Consider the following 5,848-nt stretch of genomic DNA (forward strand, 5'->3'; position numbering starts at 1 on the left):
CACAAAAATCAATGGGACAGAACAGAGCCCAGAAATAAACCTACACTTACATGGGAAATTAATCTATGACAAAAGAGGCAAGAATATATAATGGGGAAAAGACAGTATCTTCAATAAATGGTGTTGGGAAAACTGGACATCTACTTGCAAAAAAATCAAACTAGACAAAGCTCCCACACTATGCACAAAATGAATTTGAAATGGACTAAAGATATAAAAGTACACCTGAAACCATAAAATTTCACAGAAGAAAACATAGGCAGTAAGCTATATGACATTAGTCTTAGCAATACTTTTTTGGATCTGTTACCTCAGGCAAGGGACACAAAAACAAATATAAATAAATGGGACCTAATCAAACTAAAAACCTTTTGCACAATGAAAGAAGCTGTCGACAAAACAAAATGGCCACTCTCCTGAGTGGGAGAAGATATTTGCAAATGATATATTTCACAAGGGGTTAATATTGAAAACATACGAAGAAGTCATACAACTCAACATGAAAAAATGAGCAAACAACATGATTGAAAAATAGAGGATATAAATACACAATTTTCTAAAGAAGACATACAGATGGTCAACACCCATGAAAAGATGCTCAACATCTTTAACCATCAGGGAAATGCAAATGAAAACCATAATGAGATATCTCTTCATACCTGTCAGAACAGCTATTATCAAAAAGACAACAAGTAACAAGTGTTCATGAGAATGTGGAGAAAAGAGAACTCTTGTGCACTGTTGGTGGGAATGTAAACTGGTGCAACCACTATGGAAAACAGTATGTGAAGTGAAGTCGCTCAGTCGTGTCCAACTCTTTGCGACCCCATGGACTGTAGCCTACCAGGATCCTCAGTCCATGGGATTTTCCAGGCAAGAATACTGGAGTGGGTTGCCATTTCCTTCTCCTGGAGATCTTCCCGACCCAGGGATCAAACCAGGTCTCCCGCATTGTAGGCAGATGCTTTACCATCTGAGCTACCAGGGAAGCCCATTAGAGGTTCCTCAAAAATATTAAAAATAGAACTATCATATGATCTAGCAATTCCACTCCTGAGTATTTATCTGAAGTAATTAGAAAAGATATATGCATCCCTATGTTCATATTAGCATTATTTGCAATAGCCAAGATATGAAAAGTAACCTAGTGTACGTCAATAGGTGAATAGATAAAAGAGATGTAGTATGTATTTTCTCTACATACACACAATGGAGTATTATTCAGCTATAAAAAAGAATGAAATCTTGCCATTTGTGACCATGTGGATGGACCTAGAGGGTATTATGGTAAGTAAAGTAAGTCAGACAGAAAGACAAATGTATGATTTCCTTATATGAAGAATCCAAAAAACAAAACAAATGAACAAACAAAACAAAACAGAAACAGACTGGTGGATAAAGAGAACAAGCATATGGGTACTAGATGAGAGGGGAATGAAGGAGAAAATAAATAGATGAGGGATATCAAGAGGTACAAACTTCCAGTTGCAAAGTAAATGAGTCATGGGTATGAAATGTACAATGTCAGGAATGTAGTCAATAACTATGTAATATCTTTGTATGACTACAGTAACTATGTAATGTCTATGTAATATGGAATATAGTCAATAACTATGTAATATCTTTATCAATTTTTCTAATCATGACTATTTCTTGACTCTCAGTTCTTTTGGATTTTTTTTCTTTTTATTGAAGCAAACCCTTTAGTAGTTGTTCAGCCAATGTCAGAATGTAGAAACACTTTTCATTTTTGTATATCTTAAAATGTCTTTATCCCTTAATCTTGGATAACTAGCTTGTTTGAGTATAGAGCCTTGGTTGACAGTTATTTTCTCTCAACACTTCAAAACACTCTCTTATCTTCTGACATGTGTCATTGTTAATGAGAAATCTGATAGTCTAATAGGGTTGGTTTTGTTTTTGTTTTGTAGTTAATTTGGCTTTTCCCTTTGGCAGTTTTTAAAGTTTTCTTTTTTACTCTTGATGTACTATAGTTTTACCGTAATGTACTGAGGTATCAGTTTATTTTTATTTATGCTGCTCAGCACTCAATGTGAACTTTCAGTGAGAGGGTTCACATTTTTCCTTAGTTGTGGAGACTTCTTGGTCACTATCTCCTTGAATATTCTTTCTCTCTTTTCCAGTTTTCTGTTCTTCTGGAAATCCTGTTAGACTTGAATGTGAGCATCACATCTTTTAAATGCTTGTTTTTATTTTTCCTCTCTATCAGTCAATGCCACATTCTGGGAATTTTTTCAGAATTTTTAATTGGTCTTTCTTTTTTTAAACACCCATCAGTTCTCATTTTATTTTACCCTCTTCTCTTCATGAAATATCATTCTTTAAAAAAAAAATAAGTCTTATTTCTAGATTTCTGTCAGTATCAAATATCCTTATTTTATATTTTTTTCCTTTCATCAGAGAGAACTTATCTGCTGATTGATTTGTTGGCAGTCTTTCTTAACATTCGTCATCTCTGTTTGCTTCTTTATTGGATTTGCTGCCTCCTCTTGTGGAGAAGTGATTTTTCCTGTCTTTCTCTGTGCCCACCACCCTCCTTTACTCCCCACATCTAGCAGTTTATTTTATCAGCTCAGGCCTCTCTTCCCATGAAGCCACTGGCAGTATTGTAGGTCCATGCAGTTCTTGGGGGAACAAGTAGATCCTGCGTAGAGTAGAGTGAATCTTGAGCCAGGTCCTGCCTGCTTTTGCTGTCTAAGTGTACAGTTTTATGTAACTTCTAGTCCCCAGGAAATATCTGGTGGTAGCTTTTATTTTCAGCATTCTTTTATTAGAACAGCTCTACTCCAAACCCTGAGTTTTAAGAATCAAGTCTGGCCCTGAATCCCTATCTTGCCTGAAGCACTGTTAGCCTCTTTGATTCCATGGGACCTAAAATCTCTAGCTGGTTGGCTTACTCTGTGAACAGAGCCTGGAAGCCTTGTGATTTTATTCCTGTGTACCACTCGGTGCCCACAGAAATGTTTATCTTGTTTTTGAATCTGACAAAGTCTTTTTAATGTTCTCTTATATTTTCATAAGTACTTGAAGAGAAAGGGGAGAGGCAAGGGAAACTGCAAAGCTTGAACTTATAATGCTCTTTTCATTATACACCCTAGTCAGGATTTGATGTACTAAGTATGACAACAAGCTGCAACAAGCTGGACAGCTAGAGTTACTAAAATAGGTGGCGACATAATCAATGAACTAAAAGAAAGAGCATCAATTTTATGAGACTGCTTTGTGGTACAAGAGTTCCATGGTCAAATACATTTGGGAGATGCAACATTATTAGTATATTCTATTCACAGAAATTCAGTGAATATTAGCATATTGAAGGCTCTGAAAAATCTTGTAGTAAATAAACATCTTTGTCTTTATTTAATCTGGTACTTCCCAAATTTTCTTGACCATACCGTATTCCTCCCCCACCCCCAAAACCACGTGAATAGCTCAAGAACACTTTGGGATATACTGGCCCAGAAAATCTCTATTAACATATAACCACAATACTTATGGAGCTCATTTCTATAAGACATAGGAAGAAGTAGATGCTATATGAGTTAGAATGAAATTTAAAGACTCTGGTCCTTTTCTATTCACTCTGAAAAGATCCTCTTCAGCTGCTCAGAATTAGGACATGGTTTATTCTGGAACTTGTCTTTCTCTGTCAGAAGGCTTCGGGGGGACCATTGCATGGCAAGTCTGTCCTGTTTCAGCTGCCATGTGCCTAAACTTTTCAGACAGCAGATCTACTCCTCCGGTCTCTGTTGGTGTCTGATTTTCGTGGTGAACCACTATAAGGGGAGCAAGAATTTCTCTTCCAGTTCCCTAATGGCCTCCAGACAGCAGTGAACTCTTCCACAAGATAGTGGCTGTTAAAGCCCTCCGGCTCCTCAAGGCATATCTGTCATTTGCCCAACTCCTGAGTGGGCGCTATCTAAATGCAATGAGAACATGGAATCTGCTTTCTAGTTCTCGGCTGCTGGTCTATCTCCTTCCTAGTTCCCATTTCTAAACTGACACTGAGGTGTCTTTAATAATCTTTTGGGAGCTAAGATAAAAGTCACTTACCTCAGCTTACCATCTTCTCAGAAATTGCTTTCTCTTTTAATGTTTGTCTTTGCTACTGGACAAAGGAATATGGATAGAGGTTGCCCCTCACTTCACTTTTCATTCTCTAAAACAGGCACAGATGGTGATCCATAGTACAAGATAATAGCTGTTCAATAAATAAATGTAATATGAATAAATGCTTTTCATTGGGATTAAAGTGATTTTTGAATAGCTTCAAATTAAAAAAAAAATAACATGAGCCAGATGCAGTGACTGTCACCAAAGGTTTGAAATAGTATTTTCTCCCCAAATAGTAAGATGATAGGGAGAGATTCTTACCTTGGGTCCATTTCTACTCAGTCCTTTTTCTTCTGTCTCCCCACTTCTATCTTTTTATTTTGAAAAAAAAATGAAACAAAAAAATTTCAGAATAAAAATTTTCAAAATTCTTAGAAAAAAGAAAAGTTGAAAGAATAATACAGTGAACACCTAGAATACTTTCACCCAGATTCCTCCCCGAAGTTTTTATTATTATTTCAAAAAAATCAACAGTGATACATAATATTATTTGAGACACAGCCCTTATTCTGATTTCCCCAGTTGCCTTCTCTGCCCTTTAAAACTACTTTTCTTTTTCACTCAAGAGTCTATCAGGGATCTTGCATTGCATTTGATGATGAAAGCCCTGCCATATGGAGCCACAGAGCAGGGAATGTCAGCTCCTCGCTATTTGGCTGGGTCAGCAGACTTCTCAGGACTCTATTTTATAATCCAATGTATTTTGCCAGGTCCCTCTCCCCAGCTTGTGTTGCCCATTGTTACATAAATTTTAACCATGTCTTTCCGTGCTTTTAGTATCTTAAAGATATGAAATGGCTATTTGACATGCTGACATTTCTAAGATGAATGATTCTGCCTAGCCAAAATAACAGTGGCTTAGCCACTTAAGATTTTATTTTTTCTGTGTACAAGGAGTCTAAAAATTATAAATTTCTTACCAGCCCACTCTTCTGTCATCCCTAGGTTTTAGCAATTGTTCTCATGGTTGAAAATGACTGCCAGAGCTTCAGCCATCACATCTGAGGTCCAGGTAGTAGGACTGAGAAAAAGAAAGAGAAGATCTGGTCCTTTTCTTAAAAAGGAGACTCCTTGGAAATAATATGTAATGCTTCTTACATCTTATTTACCAAAAACTAGTTATATAACCAAAGAAGACTAAGAAATGTAATCTAAGCTAGGTGGTAATGTGCCCTGCAAAAATTAGGGTTCTGTTACTAAAGAATACTGAGTGACAACTAACAGTCTCTGCCACATCCTTCTAACCGGGAGGGACCACCAATCTTCAGCTGAGTTTAAAGAAAGATTATCAGTTAGTGCCACATAGGACTCATATTGGCTTGAATTACTGCCGGTTCCTTGGGTAAGATGCACTACTATTTGTTGGGAGGGGTTATGTTTTCTGTTTTATTTAACAATATGAGGTCTAGGAGGAGTAAATATTTATTAATCAATTTAGAATGAAAATTCTAAGTCATTTTATTAAAACCATAATAATTTATTGAACCATGGTTGAAATAGTGTGGGCTTGGGTCAGATAGGCTTGAGTTTGCCACATTCTTGCTGTGAGGGTCAGATGGGACACGTTAAAGGGTTCAATAAGTAGTCAACACACAGTAAAACCTCACCTGCCATCTTCTCTTCCTTCTTCCTCCCTTCCTCCCATCAAGATGCTGTGTGCTGGCAGAGAGACCTAGTTGACATGCACTGCTTCACAACTACTTTTTAAAGCCAA

At 36.9% G+C, this 5,848-nt stretch overlaps 1 long non-coding RNA gene across 1 annotated transcript; it reads right to left on the minus strand.

Moving 5' to 3' along the window:
- Positions 1-204: 204 nt before the first annotated feature.
- LOC136166113 (uncharacterized) lies at positions 205-5,161 on the minus strand. The gene is made up of 4 exons (XR_010662852.1): positions 5,055-5,161; positions 4,396-4,445; positions 4,075-4,180; positions 205-2,665 (listed from the first exon to the last, which is right to left on the minus strand). It is a non-coding gene; the product is annotated as an uncharacterized lncRNA (long non-coding RNA).
- Between the last annotated feature and the right edge of the window lie 687 nt (positions 5,162-5,848).

Source organism: Muntiacus reevesi, chromosome 4 (genome assembly GCF_963930625.1).
Source record: "Muntiacus reevesi chromosome 4, mMunRee1.1, whole genome shotgun sequence".
Taxonomy (NCBI): domain Eukaryota; kingdom Metazoa; phylum Chordata; class Mammalia; order Artiodactyla; family Cervidae; genus Muntiacus; species Muntiacus reevesi.